The 21,289-nt window shown below is 43.4% G+C and overlaps 1 long non-coding RNA gene across 2 annotated transcripts; it reads right to left on the minus strand.

The window, feature by feature from the left end:
- Window positions 1-3,548: 3,548 nt before the first annotated feature.
- LOC141370769 (uncharacterized) lies at window positions 3,549-19,975 on the minus strand. 2 transcript variants are annotated; one of them, XR_012375098.1, is made up of 3 exons: window positions 19,717-19,975; window positions 5,653-5,856; window positions 3,549-4,115 (listed from the first exon to the last, which is right to left on the minus strand). It is a non-coding gene; the product is annotated as an uncharacterized lncRNA (long non-coding RNA). The 2 variants fall into 2 exon arrangements; XR_012375097.1 differs by having other exon boundaries at window positions 3,549-4,140.
- Between the last annotated feature and the right edge of the window lie 1,314 nt (window positions 19,976-21,289).

Here is a 21,289-nt window from a genome sequence, read left to right on the forward strand (position 1 = left end):
ACATTACAGTCCAAAGGTGGGTGATATCACACAGTGGCTCTGTTGTCACCAATATGCAGCTTTTCTCTATGGCCCAGGGAAGCTTCCGTTTTTTTACTACTTCTCAGCCAATAGGAAAGCCAGGAGGTGGAGAGAGTAAATACCCAATGATTTTCAACCACATACAAAACTCCCTTTCACATGCCATTGGCTAGAAATAAGTCACAAGCAACACCTAATCACAAAGAAGGGTGAAGGAATATAGTCACTAGGTAGGCAACTGTGTACCCTGCTAATACTTGGGGTGGGGGTGGGGGATGGTAAAGATATTTTGTTAGAAAAAGAGAAAAAGAAAAATGGTTATCAGGGTAACTTACCAGTGTCTGCCATGGTTACCACTCTGCACAGTATCCATGCACACATTCTTCTTTCTGCGGATAGACCACATTCACCCCACCCTGAAGTAAGATTCTAATCTCTCGGCTTCCATATGAAAGTAACAAGAGCCAAAGATCTCTCTTTTCACAGCCCTTGAGGCAAGTCTCCACTTTTATTTACTGGCCTCTATGCTCAGCCTTTTCTTCTCTCCTTCAACTTAACGTTGGCTCCCTTTGGTGAGAGCCATCTGAAACAGGTGGAAGGCAATATCTATATAAGTCTTTAGCTCTGGGCTGACTTCCATTGTCTGGCCAAGCAGAACACTTAACAGAAAGCTCATGAGAAAGACCTTTATCATCAAATTTACCTGCAGCTACTTGGGGATGCAGACAGATTTTCCAGGCTTGCATGGCCCAAACTTTTAAGTTCTGAGTCATATTAGATTACAAACCATAAGTGAGAAAACCTCTACTGTTAGAGCTATATTGCTTACTGATTGATAATTACCCAATGTCCCTTTCCTCTTATAATACACTATGAACAGTAGTGAGGGCTAGCCAACATGTACTGATATTCTGAGCCGTTCTTGAGCTAAAGGCCAATAGGCACATGGGTCATCTTCCAATTTATGGTAGGTAACTATTTTAGTAAATGATATGCCACAGACTAGCAAATGTTACCAATTTTCCTAGCTAAAATATTATGCCAATGTCACCTTCTGCTTATTGCTACCCAAAGCCACAAACTTTAGATTTTTGTTAACATAACGCCAACTTTTGGTACCAATTTCTATATTAATTAGGGTACATGCTAAGGTCTTAAAAAAAAGATCCCCTAAGATACAATGTCTTCATAACACAGAATTGTGTTTCTCTCTCACCTAACAGTGCAGAAGCAAGCAGGGAGACTCTGCTACCAATAAGTGACTTTCTCCCCTGGGCTCCCCTTATCTGTCCTAATACCATTTGCCAGCCAGAAGAAATGGTTTTTAAAATAAATATCCAGAAGCTGCCACATCACTTCAGATGACACCCCACTGGAAAGAACTTAGTTTGGTCACTACAAGGGATGCTAGTAAATACTGTGTCTAGCTGAGTAACTGTGTGCCTTGTTAATACTCAGGAATCCCATTACTCAGACAAGCAGAGGAAAGGGGACCCTGGGAGATTCTTAGCAGTCTCTGCCACCATGGGGACTAGAGTATTAGAACTGCTTGACTCCAGATACCAAAGGCAAAATGACTTCCAAAACTGCCTTCCAATATTTACAAAGAATGTTAAGGCTCTTATTGCTACTCTTTCCTTTGATGACACATACTTTCCAGAATGAGAAAGTTATGATGCTTGGTTTAACTCACCTAATCATTCATTTATAGATTTATTCTAGCAGGCATCATTTATTGCATCCCTACCATGTGCCAGTCATTTATTTAGTTAGACAGTAAAAAGACACCGATAACTAAGGTAGAATCATCTGGGATCCTTACGAGTTTCTATTAATTTGGATGACTTACTTAGAAAATTCATTAGTCTCTTCTAAACATACGATAAAACCAAAAATTTGCTTAAAAGTAACAAATTCAAGGGAAACACACAAGAGAGTTTTATTTTTCACTTTCCTCAGTTTTGTACTACTTACATCAATTGGCCTAACTAAAATTATAATTTAGTGTAAAATGAATCATTTAAGGCACAAAAATCTGGGCAATGAGGACAAGTTTCAACTCCATTACACCTACACACTCTTACTAATCAACCGCTATGTTGATACCAGCTTTTCATCATGACAATGAAGCTGCAGTACACAGAAGACGATCTCTTCCACTGAGGGCCCCCCAGTTTGGAATCCTACTTCTCATGGATCTAAGCCAACACCAAAATATTCCCCCAGAGAAGCCAGACACAAATGAATATGTACTGTTTTATTCCATTTATACTTCAAGTATAACAATAGAGGGAAAAAAACTAATGTATGCTCTTAGAAGTGAGGATAGAGGTAGTACATGGTGGGGGCATACAGGATGCTTCTGGAATGCAGATAATGTTCTGTTTCTAGATCAGGGTGCAGATAACACAGGTGCATTCGGTTAAAAATCCCATTTGACAATATACTGAAAAGTCTGGTAGCAGTTTGTCACTGTTCCTATTATTTAGAAGGATCTAGAGAAACTTATGGGGTACCAAATGTTGAACCAGCTGGTGTGAAGGTTTTTCAACAACATAAGGTATATGTGCCTTTCCATTTCCCATCAAACGGAGGTAGATGTCATGTGAAGAAATAGACAGAATCAGGGGCTCTAGCACTGGGTGTATATGTGTAAGTGGATGCTGATATTCACCCCTCTCAGCCTGTTTTCTGACTACACCTGAGCTCTAAGGCCCTCCACTCTGTGATTCTCTCTTGATCAGTCATTGTTGCCATTTTTCTCTTTTGATATAAAGTAGCTTTTTTTTGGCCCTCAAATTATCAAATTAGGTAGACACCAGGAAAAAATGAGGATATCATGACAAATCTGCATAGCTCTTTACCAAAGGCGGGACACTATGGCTGAGAAACCCTGGGACCAGGCACCCCCCAACTCCTGGTTTATGGCCAATACATGGCCTGAGGCAAAGCCTGGCATTTTTCTGGAGCTCAGTTTTGTCATTTGTAAGTCAAAGGAGCTGGACTGGATGATCCTCCAAAACCCTTCTGGGTCAAGGCTCCGTTTCTGAGTTAACTCATTCAAACCTAAGAAGTAGCAGAACCAAAACTCTCGGTTTATGGCCCAAGCCCAGTTTTCTTCTACAGATATGTATGTAAAAAAAGCAACCTGTGGTCAGATTTTAAAATTCTTGCTGCCAAGTATGTCCTGGACACTGAGACCAACCATGCCAGGTAAATACACCATCTTTGGCCTTTCAGATGAGGAAACCGCCCATCAGGTGGGCAGGCGACTCACCCCAGTATGTGTGCCTGGCTGGTGCCACAGGCAGGACGGGAAGCCTCGTCCTGCAGATTTCAAGGCTTTCCTCTCCCCACACAGGCTTGTAACATGCCCCCAGATCAACAAATAAGCCAAAAATAAATCCAATCCCAAAGCAAAAATAGTCCTTCTTTTTCTAGTTTCCCCCAGTTGAGAAAGAAAAACAAGAATGGGCAGTTTCATTTATTAGAACAAAATATCATGTAATTTATTAAAATGACCAAATTATATACAGTTGTATAAGGTCTCACAATGTCTCCAAAGTCCCAGCATGTTCTCATACTTGATATAGACACATGTCTTTGTGCTGCACTTCACATTTTATCTGGAAGATATCAATTCTTTGGGGTATAAAAGGCATTATAAGCACAAAGTCAAAGCTCAACAAGGATTTTCTTTTTTCTTTTAATTTTCTTGCAGAAAGGCTTGCAGGTAGACCACTCAACCTGATAGGACGCCCCTAGCGGGTGTCAAGTGTGATAGGGGCGTGCGCTTCTAGGACACGTAGGAGGCATTGTGGACAACACTCTGAGCAAACTTAGGGATATTTTTAATTGTTGTTTCCAACTGGCTGATGATTACTTCAGAACAAGTCTCCCGTCATGGCCTGGCACTTGATCTGCAGAATTCCTTAAAAAACACCGAGCCCAGCAGGTGTAATATATCATATGCCCAACAAAGACAAAAAACGTCCTGGACGTTGCCATAACTCTCAAGGAGTTGTTAGAGTTCACTTAAGTACTTCTAAAAATACGATGGGTTAAACTTTCCGAGCTTGCTTCCTTCAGATGGACTGTCAATAAATAGGCAAAGGATAGCTATTACAAGAAAAAATGTACGATATTTAATCAGTCCTTATTCTGTGGTTTATCTGTGCTGAATCCCCCATTCAATTTGCATCCCCAAATTCTACCCTAAACTGAACACTGAGGTTTTGGGTTAACACTACATATAATAGGACTATTTTCTAAATCAAGTGTTATGAGCCTGCCTACTTGGTTTTTTTTCTGTAGGTGTAGAATGCATGGGTATGTTCCCATTAAAGCTATGTTCCCATGTGTACCCCCCACCCCCCCTGGCATGGTGACCTTACTGAGTGCAAGGATAATGTCTCTTAGAAACTGCTTAAGTCCCATAGTACTTTCTAGTGTTCCATGTATCATTTGTGAAACATATTTTTAGAATCTATTATGCCAGAGGCCAGGAGTTACAAATACAGCACAGCAGGCTGGACACAGTCCTGTCCCCACAGAACTGACTGCCAAAGTGGGTATAGCCAGGAGCCCTGGGGTCCCCAGTGAGAGGGAAATAGAGGGTCCTGCAGAAGCCTGCTGGAGGCCTGTAAAGGCTTCCTAGAAGAAATCCCAACTGGCCTGAGACTTGAAGGGCAAGTAGGAATCCACCAAGTGAAGAAGGAGCATGGGGGGTAGGGGGTGCAATGGGGAGGGCCAGGAACCAGAGAAATGGGGTATCTCTGACAGAGACCTGAATGCCCCATCTGAAGGCATGCAGCAACCATGTGCAGGTGACAGTCTAAAATATGGATGATGTGGGTGGTGAATGCTATGGGGCACACTGTGCTGAGCTAGACTCTGCATGTAGGGATCCAGCCAAGGTCCTGCCTCCCAGGAATGCTCCCTCATGAACAGGAGCCTAAATTTTACTCAGTACTCTTTATCTCTTATCAGCATGTGCAGTTCTCACTTTTAGTTGGGGCCCCTGTAGAGCACAGGGACAGAGGGAGGCTCTACCACCCACTCATCTACAAGTTTGCATTTGGGGAATGCTCACCATGGGGTGGGCAGTCCGATGTGTGTTGTGAATAGTAAACCCTGAGCCAGGCACTGTCCTAAGCCTCTGTCATATACTCGTGAATATTTTTCTTTTAATTCTTACAAACTCTCTCTGAGGTAGTATACGCTATTATCCCTATTCTACAGATGAGGAAACTGAAGCACAGAGAGGCAGAGCAACTTGTCCAAGGTCACACAGCTAACAGCCGAGGAGTAGCATTTGAACCTGGCCAGCTCAGCTCAGCCTGAGCTCTTAGGCCCTGGCCCCTATGCTTCTCTACCTCAGCACAAGGAGGAGCACCCCAAGCCTCTCTTCCTCCCAGGATTTTTCCTTCTGCTCGGGAAGGTGGACACAAACACCTACCCAGAGTACAGGGGCTATGCTAGAAATACGAATCACACAAATGTAACTCAAAAAACAAACTCAGGAGGCATAGTCCACAACATGAATATAAAACAGCATATGTTTTCCACAAGAGAAATGGCTACCACTTACTGAGTGTGCCTCCCAAGTACCTGGCATTTCATTTAAGTTACCTCATTGCCTTCTCATAACAATTATGTAAGGAAGATAGTATCTGTTCATCTGATGTAAGAGGAAACTCAAGCTAAGGTAAGTTGTGTAGCCAGGTCCAGCTGATGAAGCTGAGGTTCTTGTCCTGTTCACTGTGGCCTCCTTAAAATACAGCACTTTATCCTTACTCCAAAGAGTCGGCATCGATTTCAGGTAACTTCTCTTTGCTGTAGAGAGTAAGGGGAAGTATTTCAGTTCAGGCAGTTACCAGATTCACTTCCCAAATTCTGCAACAGGAAGTGGCTGCAAACACACCAAAACATCGTGCTCACGGCAGCCTGACTGCTTAAAGAGAAACCTCTAGCTGCAGACCACTCCATCTGAGGCTGACAGGAGCACTGCCCAGAGCACTCTAAGATAGAAGGATGCCATCTTGGAGTTCTAGATCCTACTGGACCAGGGGAGAAGTGGTATGAAGAGCACTGCAAAGCAAAAGAGGGAGGAAGAAGAAGAAGAAGGGGAAGACAGAGGAGGGAAAGAAGGAGGGTGGATCAGACAGCACAGCACAATTAAAGCTTTAATCCTTTAAACCACAGAATAAGGACTGAAGGTTTTCCTTCAACAGCAAAGAGTGCCTAACCTATGTTGTCAATTCAACCTCTGCCTTGGCTGTCAGGTATCCCAGAAAAAAAAAAAAAAAGACTAGGAAGCAAGAGTTTATATCCAAGATTTCAGGAGAGGAAGATACATTTTAACCTTGAAGTACAAGATACATTGCTTCAAAGAATAAGGAAATGATGAAAATTATAACTTTGTTTTTAAACATATGTTACAATTTTATAACAGTTTCTTTCCTCCTTCCTCCAATCCCCCAGCCATGTGGACTAATACCAATTGTACTAATTAAACCTACAGTCACATAACCTGAAGATCAGTTTATATTAGTTTTTAACTCCTTTTGGAGAATAGAAAAGGGGCAAGGTATTAGACTTTCCAAAGAGAAGAAAAGAGAAAAGAACATAAAGGCAAATAAAACTAACCCAGCATTTGGGCATCAAGAGTAGCAATGATTCCAGTTAGAGTAACACAGAGGAAGGAATGTGCAGCTGAGTCAGAAATGTAGTGACCTGTGTGATAAACAAAGGGAAGTGAATCTTGTCCCTTCCGGCCAATGAGTGCAGACAGCAAGCGTGGAGCCTGGTGGCAGCCTGCTTTCCCCTGGGGCTGCTTGGGGATTAGGTAGATATAAACATCTTCAAATAACCCAAGATGTAAGAAATTGAAAGCATAACAAGCTGGAGTGGTCATCCGGTGATATATTTAGGAGAGCTTATTTTGCAAGCTAGAATTACAGAACAGCAAGATGTGGTCAATTAAAAGTATTTAAGGCTGAGTTTCTATGACTGAGAGGTAGTTGTAATCTCTGACCAAGAACGAGAAGAGACCACCATTCTCTGAAGATCAGGCAGTAATTTTAACAAACTGGCTCATTCACCATTGTGCCAACAGCCAGTTTCTACATCAAGACTAGTTCAAGATTTCAACAAAAGGAAGTGGTTTATAAAAGAATTACCAAGAACTCAGAAGTATTTAATGGGGGGAAACACTGCTATACAAGGAAAAGCTTGTTCTGTATACTATTTAGGCTACACATGTCTTTCAAGTTGCGGGGGAGTGGTGCTAGTAAAAGGTAGGACCTTTAAAAACAGACGCTGCTGCAAAATCCCTACACTCACAGAATTCTATGCGGCCTTGAGGCACAGTTAGGCCCCTCATCTCCCTAGAGCCTCATAATTATCTACTTAGGTAGAACAAGAAATATGTTCGTTTTACAGAGGAGGAAAGAGAGGCCCAGGAAGGTTAAATATATTGATACGGTCACGCAGCTAATAAATGCAGGACTGAGATAATCAAATTATCTTTTTTCCAAAGCCCATGTTTTTTTTTTTTTTCCCCTAGGCCATGTATATCTCAAAAAGTAAATTCTGAGCTCAAAGACGTTAAAAAATTGAAATGATTTCAACTTTCTGTTTTTAAGATTTTTATTCATTTATTTGTCAGAGAGAGAGAGAGAGAGAGGGAACACAAGCAGGGGAAGTGGCAGGCAGAGAAAGAAGCAGACTCCCTGCTGAGCAAAGAGCCCGATGCGGGATTTGATCCCAGGACTCTGGGATCATGACCTGAGCAGAAGGCAGATGCTTAACCGACTGATTTCAACTTTCTTGACTTGTTGTTGAAACCTGTCTCCTAGGGGCACCTACGTGGCACAGTCAGTTAAGTGGCTGGCTCAGGTGGTAACCTCAGGACTCTGATCTCAGGGTCATGGGAGGGAGACCCGAGTGGGGCTCTGCTTGGGTTTCTGCTTGGGTTCTTGTTCCCTCTGCCCCTCCCCCCAGCACTCGTGCTCTCTCTCTCTCTCAAATAAGTAAATAAATCTTCAAAAAAAAAAAAAAACCCGTCTCCTAAGTTTCCTCGACTCTTAGTTATCATAACTTTGCTCACCTCTTCTGATGCACTTCTCACTTCTTTGCTGCTCACAGTGGGCCCATTACCTACATGCAGCTTTCCTAAAGACTCTGCAAACATAGCCTCTCCCTTCTGGTTCTAAAGCAATGGTTACCTCGCTTTCCCCATCTGTCAGGTCTTGCTATGTAATCTTTGGTCTGTATATGACTTGCTTTACCTACAGAACTGTATGCTTGGCAGTGGAGGAACCATACATGGGTTCCCTTTTGTGAGCCACCTGCCTTACCCCTGCAGTACCCACTGCTGTGCTCGACACACAAAAGATGCTAACTAAATACAAACTGAATTGCAAAGAATGACTTATTCTCTCAGCATTCTATTCTTGCATGATAAATTGCTTCTTGGCATCATATAATTTGGGCACTACAGTAACTTGTATGATATACTGTGGGAAATTTATCAATTTCTTAAAATAATGATGTTTCAGTTGCATGAGGTTTAATTTGATGACTTTGCATGAGTCAAAAATTTTATCTTAATTTCATCTGCTGTTTTATCAGCCTTTGCCTCTCTTGGGGGAAGAGTGGAAATACAGTGATAGTGAAAATAATAATAATAAATACCTGATATTTATTAAGTGTTTATCATGTGTCAGACCCATGCTAAATTATTCACATTTATTATTTCATTTAACCCTCATAATCCATCTCCTGAATTTACAGATGACGAAACGGAGGCACAGGGGAGAGAAACAACTTTATCCCCGGTCCCACAGCTCACAGAGAGCAGATTCAAATCCCTCCCGGGGGCGATATTTTAAATCAGTCACTTAATGCAGTCACAAAAACAATGACTCCGGAGTCTTTTTTTAATGGTTATTGAGACGTAATCACTTTACAGGACTTGTCTACTTTAATTTTCACAGAAACGCTTGAGATTTGTAACATGCTTCTTCTGAACCCTGCAGTTAATAAGCTCTGTAACTTTGAGAACACTACTACAGCTGAGGTTTTTTGCCTCCATTGCCTCCTCTCTAAAATGAGAATGCGAATAGTTATTGTCAGGATTAAACTAGTTTGTGTGGCAGGAAACACCTGTGAGGCAGCACCGGGTGCCCACAGCACGGTACTGATGGTGTCGCCTTAACTAGCGCTGTGGCCACTGCCTGTGGCCCAGCTTCCCCAACACGGGTCCCACCTCATTTGTGGACATTCACTTACTTCCATACTAAGGCATATTCGTCATATGTCTCTCCAGTGTTCAGGATGTGCTTTAAAACAATTGGTTTGCCAAATATAAAAGAAATATGCCTAAATAAAAATCCACACTTTTATAAAATATAAATACACCTAAAACTGACTGGCACATATTATTAGGTCATTGAATATTTGATGACACATGTATAAATAAATGACTAGATGACCTAATAAAGGAATAAATGATCAAAAGCTCAAACAAGAAAGTGAATGACTAATAAACAAAATTATGAAGTTTAAATTGATCTGCAGAGCCTGGGAATAAGTGAATGCAAAGAGGAATAAAATGGAAGCCACGTTTCTTTTTTTTTAATTTTCCAAGAACTGTATTTCCATGTCTGTAAACCATGTCTCTATTGAAATGCAATTAATAGTTTCCAAAAATAAGTAGTATGAAGTCACATTCAAAGCTAATGAAGTCCACATCCAATTATAAGAGAACCTGAATGAGATCTCACTCAAAATTGAGGAAGGAAGTCTATGGTCAGGTTTTTATTTCATCCTTAATTTCCCACGCTTTTCAAAGAGCCATATTCTAACTCTTTCTCAAACATTTGCAAGGAAGTATTGAGACTGTGAAAATAGATACTCCAAATACCTACACAAATATTTACATTCTGTCTTTTTGGTTAAACAATTGACTTTGTTCTTTAGCATTTCGGTCAAAATACTTAAATGTTTTAAAACATCAATAACAAGAGGATATGGTTGTTCACCAGATAGTCTAAACTTACTGGTTTTAGCAAAAGCTTCACAAGCAGGAATTGGGCAATTAAAAAAATGTTAATGCACACACACCCTGAAAATAAGAAAAAAAGGGGGGTGGCGGTTGGCCATTTATTCTTTCTAACACAAAAACACATCTCTTCTACCTATGTATATACAGTCAAGACTTGCTGAGCATGTACAGTCACTCACATCACTGTGACAATAACCTCAATTTACTGACTTTACATAGGATTTACTTCAAAGGAGGTCTTCTATTGGCATGCATTGGTTTATTACTTTTCATAGCATCCCTGTACAAAGGGATGTGACTAGCATCTTACCTTTATCACACAAGATTAAAACTGGAGGTACTAGGAAATGAAGTGACTTGCCCAAAGGAGACAAAGTCATATAACTATGACCTTATGAAACTTGGCTTAGAACTCACGTCTTCTTTCATATAATAGGGTGTTTTCCCACTAGATTATTCTTCCTTTATATAAATTTAAGCAGTCATAGTGCCCAGCTGGGCAGGATAGACTGACTACTTGGGCAGTTTCCAAGAAGATTTTTAGAGGGTGGGTTAACGTGACCCAGTGGGTGGTCTGAGACTGGGGAGAAAGAGAAGCAAGGCAGACAGAACTGTGCACGTTGGGGGACATTCAGTGAGCAACAGGTGAATGACTGTGAACAGAGCAGCAAAAGAAAACCATACAAGAAAAACTGAGAAACAGGAACGCTTTATAACACACTTCTTTCCCCACTGGCCTCATTTGAATCTTCCACTGCAGCCCTGAGTTTTGTATTTGTGCCTAAATGTCAGTCCGGACCTGAGCTCTCCCGTGCATGCTGGAGCTGCTCCAGCAAGAGCCCGGAGACCCGGTTCTCCAGTAGCCGACTTGGGGCAGGTGGCTTTGTGAGAGGAGACAGCAGGAGGGTACGTCTAGTTACACTGAACCAGTCACATCTATGACACTGGATGGCACATTCTTTGGGGGTGAAGCCATTCAGAGGCCCTCTGCTGTAAAAGTCACAAGGAGGCATTTGGACGCCCCTGGTCACCTCTTTCAAACCTGACTTGAGCTGCCAGGACTGAGTCACTTTCTTTCACTGTGGGTCTCATTACTGGTGGCTAGTTCCACCTGTTTCAATATTTGGTTGATGACAAAAGTGACCCTGGAGAGCTGAGCGACAGGGGCAGCTGAGCAGGCTTCCAAACCAACTGTGGGAGAAACCAAGATAAGCTGTCCCCTACAAGTGGGACTATGAAGACAACTAGGGCCAAAACAATGTGTTCCAATAGGTACCTTTGTCTTAGGCTCTTTCTTGGGGTTAACCAGGGTTGGGTGGGGGATCAGTTTAACAGCAGCAGGAGACAAAGTCAGCTCAACTTCCAGCAGTAAGAACGCAGGGGAGACAGATGAAAACACCTCTGGACACGTGACACTAACACGAGAGGAGAAAGACTGGACAGCACAAATCTCTAAAAGAGACACCTGGAAGCAAGATCCATCACAAGCCCTTCTAATACAAGAATTCTCTAGAAGGAAACAGGCTTCCGTCAAATAAGGCACCTTTGAGAGACGAAAGACAAAATCCTTCTCTGCCATCTTGAAATACTCCTCCCTTAAATCCCCTTAGCCTTGCCCTCCATGCAAACCCCACCATCACCCATTTTGTAAGTTAACTGCTACATTCTGGGATATAATGCCAGAAACAGATTTCGCCCAGCAAAGCTTTTTACCCACCCAACTTCTCAAAAGCACTTGCCCTTTCCAACCATCTCTCATGAGTAGATGAAGTGACTAATTCTTCACTGTTTAAGCAATGAAGTTGTCCTTTGTCTAAATCTTGCAAATCCAAGAAAGGGTTGTCAGCTCTCAGAGAAACAGGGACCAATGTCAGGGGGTGGTAGAGTAAACAACTACCTAAAGAGAAGCTCAAAAGATCTGAGGTTTCATTTCATTTCATTTCAACTTGCCGCTTATTATCCGTGTGGCCTTCTGTAAGTAACTCAACTGCTGTGTCTGCTTTCTTCCTCATAAAATCCGCTAATATCTTCCTCTTGATGCATTCTAAGTAACAAGGAATCCAGTGTTCAACACACAGTCTCTCTCCCGTACCTGGTCATTCACACTAATGGTTTCGCGTCACTCCCTAAGGACACCTTTGTTTCTGGAATGTGTATATTCTGATCATCAGAATCTCAGAAAAAGACCACAAAATAGGCAAGACCATCAAAATCAAAGTTGGCCCTTTACAAGTGGTTATACGATGTTAATAATATTCACCTCTCTCTGAAATCTAGCTTCTCACTGAAACAATTTACTCTATAAAACAAGAATAATGTTGTAATTAAAGATGATTTCAATTTAGGAATTGTCAGTGAATTCGATTAAAGGTAGACTTGGGAAAATTGTGTATTGTATCTGAATAATCTGTGATTTTCTTGATGCCTTTCTTCAACTGCTACAAGCACTGATATTTTCAGGATATTAAAACATCTATGTTGGGACGGCTGGGTGGCTCAGATGGTTAAGCATCTGCCTTAGGCTCAGGTCATGACCTCCAGGTCTTGGGGTCAGCCTGCATCGGGCTCCCTGCTTAGCGGGGGGGTCTGCTTCTCCCTCTCCCTCTGCCTCTCCCCTCAGTTCTCTCCCTCTTTCTCTCTCTCTCTCAAATGAATAAATAAAATCTTTAAAAATAAATAAATAAGTAAATAAACAAACATCTGTGTTAAACCAGAATATTCAACGCCATCACAGTTCAGCACTTCCCGGCTGAGAAAGGTTTTCACTAGATGATATTTAGGGACAACGGGACAACTTTTTATAATCATTAAGCCTCATCAGATTATTACTAAAAATTTATCTTCTATGAAATTTTGAGGATCATAACAAATATATTAAGCAAGAAAGTATGGAAATATCACTCTCTTTGTCAAATGAGAGAAGTGGCACAGGAAAGAGACACGTTTACCATAAATCACAAATACAGGTTTCTGAGATAAAAACAGAGAGCAGGATCCTAGGCATGGAGAGTTGACTCGGTCTCCCCTCTTTGACTATGAACACACATGCCCGAAGGGATGTAGACTTTTCCCCACGCCTCACAAGAATTAGCATCGGAGAGAACCCACTGTTTGTCCCTCAGCCCACTATGCTCTACAGGTAATACTCTGAGGCCCACAGAGTTTAGGCAACTTGCCCAAGATCACATAGCTAGTCAGAGAGGCCTCCTTCTGACCCCCCTCAACAGGCTTCTTTCCCAGATACCGCTCAACTCAGTTCCATCTCCCACCACACGCGCCTGGAACGGGCTCACTCATTCACTTGACAAAAATGTACTGCGAACCCACCTAGCATGCTAAGCCCTACGTATCACGCAAGTTCTCATCAGCTAAAACATGTTAGGTTACCCTCCCTCCCAGTGAGGGAAGAAAAAAGTTCAAAAGTCAAAATGAACAGATAAATAGGTGAGAATGAGCCTCAACACAGTCTTTAAGATCAGACAGACCTGGATGCCCAGCCTGACTGTACCCTTTACTAACTGTGTGACCTTGGGCCTCTGTGTCCTCTTGTGTAAAACTGAGGCATTTTGTGAGGATTAAACAAGATAATGTTGTGTGTGTGTTTTTTTAAATAGTACAGTGTGTGGACAAAGGGTCTCAGTAAGTGGTAGTAATTACCACCACTACCCATGAATCAGGCTAGGAGTGGAATAAGTACTCTTACTCTTCCTTCCTCCACCCCCGGCCACAGAACACTCAGCGCCGGCCACCTGTCCCACGTCCATGGGGAGAGCAACGGGGAACTTCGAAAGGGCCTTGCCAGCCGTCAGGTCCTGGCTCTGCCGCGCAGGACTTGCTGATTCTCTGTCTCCGACTTTCGCAGTACACCAGGACATTTAAATTCCTTAGTCCATGAACCGTCTACCAGTCCAAACTTGTGCACATTCCTGCCAGAAAAATTCAGAACCTTGCCGTATAAGTGTTTAGTTAACAGGAAGATATCAGACCAAGATGAGAACTACTAACCTAAAAAACAAAAGAAGTGTTCTGTGAGCTTTCCCCAACATGCCTTTTATCTCTTGTCTCTGAAATTCATTTAATCCTTAACAATGTGGGGCATTACATGAAAACCAGCCCTGGATCCCTAGCCTCCTGAGTTCTCCTGGAGGAGATCGGATAAATACGGGTAAACACCCAGTGACGGATATGGAGACACAAAAGGCAGTCTCGGCTATATAAAGATAGGCACCGGCTTCAAGGAAAAGAGTTCTAAAGGGCAGTGGGGTGCTGGGCAGACTGCAGAGCTGACCAGACAGCAAAGCGAGACAGTAGGGGGGCAGCAGAACGAGTGACCCCTCAGTAGCCGAGGGCAAAAGTGAGGGAATGTGCAAACTTCTCCAGAACACCTTAGCACCCACCTGGTTGACAAGAACCAGAGAGCTGAACGAGAGTAGAAGGCGGACATAAATTACGGAGCAAGCTTCTCTACCTCACCTGTTTATCTGCATTGATCGGGTAATGAGTCAGCTTTCTATTTACCTTTACCAGAAGTGGGAATGTGAATGCCCCAAACCCAAATAACTTCAAAACCCTGGAAGTGACTTATTGGCCTCATCTCAAATCACCGAAAGGTAGAGACATCTAGGAGTAATGGCAGAACTTTTTTTTTTTTAACACTATTAAAAATTATAAGAAGAGCTAGAGAACTACAAACCTATCTCTGATTTAAAAAGTTACCTTTTTATGAATGTTTTTGTTAACATGTCTTGCCGCATATGATGGCAAGTTTGTAAGGACTAGAAGTCATTAACGCTTATGTTTTTGCTGTTTGGACAATGATCCCTAATACGTCAGCATGGTGTTGTCAGTGCGTACCGTTGTAAATACTTCTTGACTAAGCTGGTCATGTTCCTTACACAGGTCATAAGACACACACATACCCCTTTCAAGAAACCTTGATTCATTCCTCCACGAAGGCCCAGCAGGCCACACTGGGGACAATTTTGAGAGTAAAATAATATTTCTCCTTTAACGAGTGCATTCAACGTGACAGGCACTATTCTAGTACCTTACTCATTACTTCCAGTCCTTGCTGATTAAGGAATTCCAACCTATGATAAAGCAGCTGTTGTTACAGATGAGAAAACAGGGCCTAGAGAAGAGAAGCGATGTGCCCAGGTCCCACAATTAATAAGTCACTGCAGGACACTACAGTCCAGCTGTACCCAACTCCACACTGCAGCTGTGGGGTCTTGCTCAAGAAGGAGGCAGATTAGGGAAAGGCTCTGGGCAGAATCTCTCATGCCTATACCTAAAATTTAAAACAAAACAAAACAAAACCTTGTCTTTGCAAACCTTTAAATTGTTTTTCAAATAGAAAATTGCATGAAATACCCAGTGCATAAGCCCCAACAATCACCACACAAGATTGAAACCAGACCCTTAAGCCAATGAAGAGCTCTTTTCCCAAGACACGGCTATGGAAAAGAGGTCAGATTTCTTGGGGCTCCCCAAACACCTTCTTCCACCTGCCAGGAGCTCTGCTGTCGAGGTCTAACACCAGCTGGGTTGAAAATAATTGCAGTTTGAGGGCTCACTTCGTCGCCCCTGACAGCCAAAATAAATCTTACTTGTCAAGATAATCTCATAGGGAACAATCCGCCCTGTCCTGCCGACTCTCCCCACTCAGAAAGACGGGTCTTGCACAGCCCCCTCCCCGCCCACCCTCGGGTCCGGGCTCTGCTGACAGTGAGAAGGGGCCCATGGGTGGGGGAGCAGCTGCTAACCCCAACACCAGCCTGGACTCCCACAGCACACTGGCTCCGCGTTCCTCAGGAGGGTGCCCTGGCCAGGGTGCAGGGATAACTTCAGCCTCTACGGAGGCAGCAGGGAAAGGCCAGTGTGCTCAGATTGTTGTTTCTGGATCGGTTTAGCAAGTCTGGGCTTTGGGAAACATGAGGCCGTGCAAGGACTGAAAGAGGCCCTTGTTGAAAGGGAGCTGCCTCCCTTCTCTCTCTCCACGTGACTCTCCACGAGCATGACGCCCAGGACTCCTGTACCCCTCTCACCGCCTTATCAGAACCTCAGCCACCACCTTGGGAATCCATGGTGACCACAACGCCACGGAGAAGACGTTTCCAGCTGAGTGGGACAGTCCCAGCAGTGCCCAAGGAACCCATGAAAGAAGAAGTGTAGGTGAAGGGGCCATGAAAGAAGCGTAGGTGAATGAAGCACCACAGATGGGTGCCTTCATTATCTGAGGGAGATAAGAGACGGCCAGCAGATACAGCTCAACCGGGACAAAACCGAAGCAATGCTGGGCACAACAGAAAGACAGAAATCAAAAAGCTAGAAGGGGAAAAAAAAAAAAAAAAAGAAAAGAAAAACACCTCACCTTTCTTACAGAAGACACAGATGTGGAATTCAAACCAATTATATTTTCCAACCCAGAAAAATGTTTATCAGACTGTACATTTATTTGGGAGCACCAATACCACTCTACAGCCTCTCTTTCCAAATACCCTTCTTCTATCACTATATTACTAGACTTTTTAGAATATTGACAACTCATTTTTCTGAATCTCTCCCTCTCTTCCAGCTTGAATCTCCAGGAATAATAACAATAATATAAAAGAAAAGACAATCTTTAAAAAAAAAAAGGAGGACCTGAAAAGTTTTATTTTTTTTAAGATTTTATTTATTTATTTGAGAGAGAAAAAAAGAGAGAGTGCGCGCACATGCTGGGGTGGGGGCAGAGGGAAAGGGAGAAGCAGACTCCCCGCTGAGCAGGGAACCCAACAACATGTGGGGCTCCATCCCAGGACCCCGAGATCATGACCTGAGCTGAAGGCAGATGCTTAAAACTGAGCCACCCAGGGGCCCCGAACCTGAAATGTTTTAGATATGAATTATGATTTCCTTTAGAGGACATGATTTCTTTCTACACTGCCTTTATGAATATATGCCCAGCCGTGGTTTCATGGTTCAATCCCTTGCTACTTTTTGTCTCACAGGGGAGCTAACAGCTACCGCTTTCCCTGCCTCCAGGCTCACACTCTCCAAGCTACCCACCACCCTGCTACCCAAGCAGAATTCTAAATTTTAAATCTCTTCATGTTCTCCTTCTTGACATTTTTCAATAGCTACCCATCACCTAGAGCAGAGGTTCTTAATCTTTTGTAGACTCCTGATCAGAGCTTTGGTTACTGTTTTTCACTCCTTGAAAGTGAATCACCCATGACATACGTAAAGTTCTCTAAAGGAAGAAAGGGAGTTCTACCGTAATTGGAATGGATTGCCTTCTATGTACAATAGTGTGTCATCCATGGTTAATCTTATAAAATTAAGTCCTTTATGAAGTAGATTCTTTGCAATTCTTTTTAAATTGGATTTAAAAAGTTTATACCCCTACTGGTTTGCCAGTTATGTTGTATAAAATACTTAAAAGAGTTGTCTGACTAAAAGATAACTTACACATTTTTTATTTGCAAAAGATGAGGTTCCCAAGTTGTCTGACCTTTCCTGTGATGACTAGTGGCTGCCAGGATCGTGCAGATATTTTCAGAAAAATAAATATGCTTAATATATCTCTTCAAGGTAAAGACGACATATTCATCATAAATAATAACTGTTTTTCTAAATAAATCTATTTTGAAAATGGGTGTAGTAGGCAGTCTCTGAGACTGCCCCTCTCCCCCTCACACCCTCAGTCCCCTGACCCCACCCCCCCATCCTTTCTTCCTGGTATCCAGGTTCTTGTATAATCCCCTCCATTTGAGTATAGGCTGGATGTAGGCACTGACTTCTAACAAACAGAATATTTAAAAAGTTACTTGAAATTATGTCACAAAAAGACTGTGATTTCCATCTTATTTGCCCTCTCTCATTCTCACTTTCTGGAGAAACCCACTGGCAAGGAACCACTATCTCTGGCCAATAGCCAGTGAGGACCTAAGGCCTGCCAACAGGCATGTAAATGAGCTTAAAAGCAGATTCTCCCCCAATCCAGCCTTGACTGGAGACCTGGCCAACACCTCAATTGCAGCCCTGAGACAAAAAGAACACAGCTAAGCCAGTCTTGAATTCCTGACCCAGAAAAATGATGAGATGAGATGATAAATGTCTGCTGTTTAAGGCCACTAATTTGGGGGACAGTCTGTTACACAGCAAGAGATAACTCATACATTTGGGAAATATTTCCCCATCATTAACGAGTTGATGGCTGAAAATAACGTGAATGTGTCTCACTTAAAAAACAACAACAACAAACTCTCCTATCTGCATATTAGAAAATTAGAAACAGAATTCCCTAGGCTATTTAAAATTTCCCAGATAAAGACTATGCATGGGTTTGAACCAATTGCTAAAAATGAAAACTGCAACGCCTTCCAAAGAGTTTGCAAGAATGACTTATTAACATCAGGGAAGATGGAAAGTTAGTCATTAAATTTCAAGAAAAACCTGAACATAGGGCTTGAGATTTGAAAAAAAAAATAGCATCAGGATTTAGTGAATCTTGCCAATAAACACTTCTTCGATTGGCACTCTACCTCCTTTTGAAGTACCTTGTTTTGATTAAACCCAGAAATCAAAATAAACTGAGCTTAAAACCAGTCCTTTGAATTATCCTATCACAAAGCATTAAACTAACCAAAGTTTTCAAACCTTCAAGCACATTGCTCATTCTAATTGTGAATATTTTAATGAGCGCAAAGAAAGAAATACCTTTAGATATTGTCCATGTAATCTTATCCCTATGTATTTCGTAAGAGATACAAGACTAGCACATACATAAATGAAAATCCATACAAAGTATTAAATAATTACATATTTGAAGACTAACACGCTCAAGGTGTTTTTACCATTCGGTGTATGCAACTGAGAAAGTTCATGGGACCCTGACCTCAAGGTTAAGTCCAAATGCTTTCCTTTAGTTTGCATAACTTCCAGCTCTCTTTGCAGTCCTGCACTTGGAGCCACTTACAATTCTCAAGACGCTTTTGCAGTGGGCTCAAAAGCAGACCCTCCCGGCTGAAGGGTCTTCCAACAGCACCCCTCCGCAGCTCCCCTCCCAGTGTTCGTGCCCACCGAAGTAGGAACCCATACTTCAATGCTCAGCTTACATGTCAACCGTTTCAGGACTTTGCCCCTCTCTACCCCCCCCCCCACTCCCCTCAATACCCTCCCGGTGCCTCTGTAATTCCTTTATTATAGGACTCACCACGCTATGGCGTATTTTAAGGATTTGCTTATTTTTCATCTACCCATACTAAACTGAGGGCTTTTGACAACATTTGCTCAGTAGCAGACGGTCAACAAACATCTGTTGAATAGATGAATGTACTCGTGAATTCATTTTCTTCAGATTGTTTTTCTCCACAGCTCAGTCTAACAAGTTGAGAAGGGACTCTCCCTTCTCATCCTGGCCAGCTATCTGGCTTCCTCACCACCAAGATTTAATTTCGTAACTTTTTTTCAAAAAATGTCAAAAATCGAGGTAAGGATCAGACCCAGCAAATTCTGAGCACATTTCTCAAAGTATCATGTAAGCGGCGCTATTGGGTGGTAAGAAGCCAGACTACCTCAGGTTGCCTCCACCTCGGCCACCCGGGCACAAGAAATATCCTCACGCTCCTCAGCTTCCTCACCTGGTAAACGGGAAAAGAATGACGAACTCATATAAGCGGTGCCCCGGGCGGCCCCCGGATCCGTCCTTCGCGCCAGCAGTGTGGGGACCGCACAGACCCAGGGACGCCCCTCCTTCCGGCCTCCGACCACCCTCCAACCTCTTTTCCAGTCACAAACTTCGCCAGCCTCTTCTCGGCCCCCCTCCGCCCCCCGGGGCCCGCCAGCGCCCTGTTTGGGGCCGGGCTTCCGGCCTCGCCAGGCTCCCGTCCCCGCGCGGCGGAGGCCCGTCCACCACCCGCGGCCTCGCACGCCGCCGGCCTCCCCGCCTCTCGCTCCACCGCGAGGCTCAGGCTCCGGCCGCGGGGCCCCGCGTCCCCCGCCTCCTCGCTCCCCAGCGAATGGCCCAGGAGAAGCCCGACCGCGCCCGCGGCTCCGGAAGATGCAGGCCCGGAGGCCGTGCGCCAGCCTCCCGAGCCCAGCGGCCCGGGGCCTGGCCCTGCGCAGACGCCCCGCTGCCGTTCCTTCGCTCCCCGCCCAACCGCGGCCCGGGCCCCGCCGCCGGACTCCGCCAGACGACGCGGGCGAGCGCCCGACTCACCTCGGCAGGCTGGAGCCACCCGGCGGGCTGGGCGCGGGTCTCTTCCCGAGGCTCACCCGCAAGTGCGCCTGGGGGCCCCGGCAGCCCTGGAGGGCCCTCGGGCTCGCGCCGGGGCCTCTGCGGTGGGCCACGAGGCAGCTCTGTAGCCCCCCGGGAGCCCTCTCCCAACCGTGGACCGAGGGGAAACAATAAAGCTTTTTGCAGCAAATAATAATATAATAATAATTAATGCATATAGGTGTGGCACAGAGTAAAAGTTCAATAAACGTTGGTTACAATCCTATTGCCCTGGCAGAGACATTAAGCAAGTATATAATAAGTACTAAGTCCCAGACTAGACGTGCCCTGTACCTCCAGTGAATACCTACATGCACTCACAGCTAGAAGTACCTAAAGGGCAGGTACTCTGGACACTTTTATTTTCATTGTTGTGGTCCCAGGGCCTGGCATATAGTAGGTGTTCAGTTAACGTTTGTTGCTTATTTCAAAATTCCCCATATATTCCTGCCTTGTACAGATTTGGATTCACATTGTGTTTCAGATCATCCTTTGGAAGCATTCTCAGGGTATCTATTGTCAGAAGCAGGATGTGGGAAAACAGTTAATGTGGCTGATGTTGCAGGAAAAGCTGAGAGAGACAAGGGAGGAAATTACAGTTCAATAGAAACCAAAAGTCAATCAGTAATTTAATGGGAAATGATTCACAAAAGCAGTATTTACACACAAGTACAACTTGTTCCAGTGAATTCATAAAGTAAAAAAAAAAGGTTTATTTAAAAACAAACAAATAACAACCTTGGCAAATTCTAACAGAATAAAAATGTTTGCAATTAAATCAATTCTGTTGTCAGAATTCTTTGAATTGCAGATGACTATAGAAGATTAACTAGTATAAGAAAGGAATTCAGTGGGTTCACAAAAGTGACAATTTTAGGGGTTTGTTGCAGGGACTTATAAACTGTCATTAGGTGGGTCCTTCAATCTCTCTATCCCTT

This window comes from Callorhinus ursinus, unplaced genomic scaffold (assembly GCF_003265705.2).
Source record: "Callorhinus ursinus isolate GAN/ISIS: 27379988/994484 unplaced genomic scaffold, GSC_fseal_2.0 scaffold44, whole genome shotgun sequence".
In the NCBI taxonomy this organism is placed as follows: domain Eukaryota; kingdom Metazoa; phylum Chordata; class Mammalia; order Carnivora; family Otariidae; genus Callorhinus; species Callorhinus ursinus.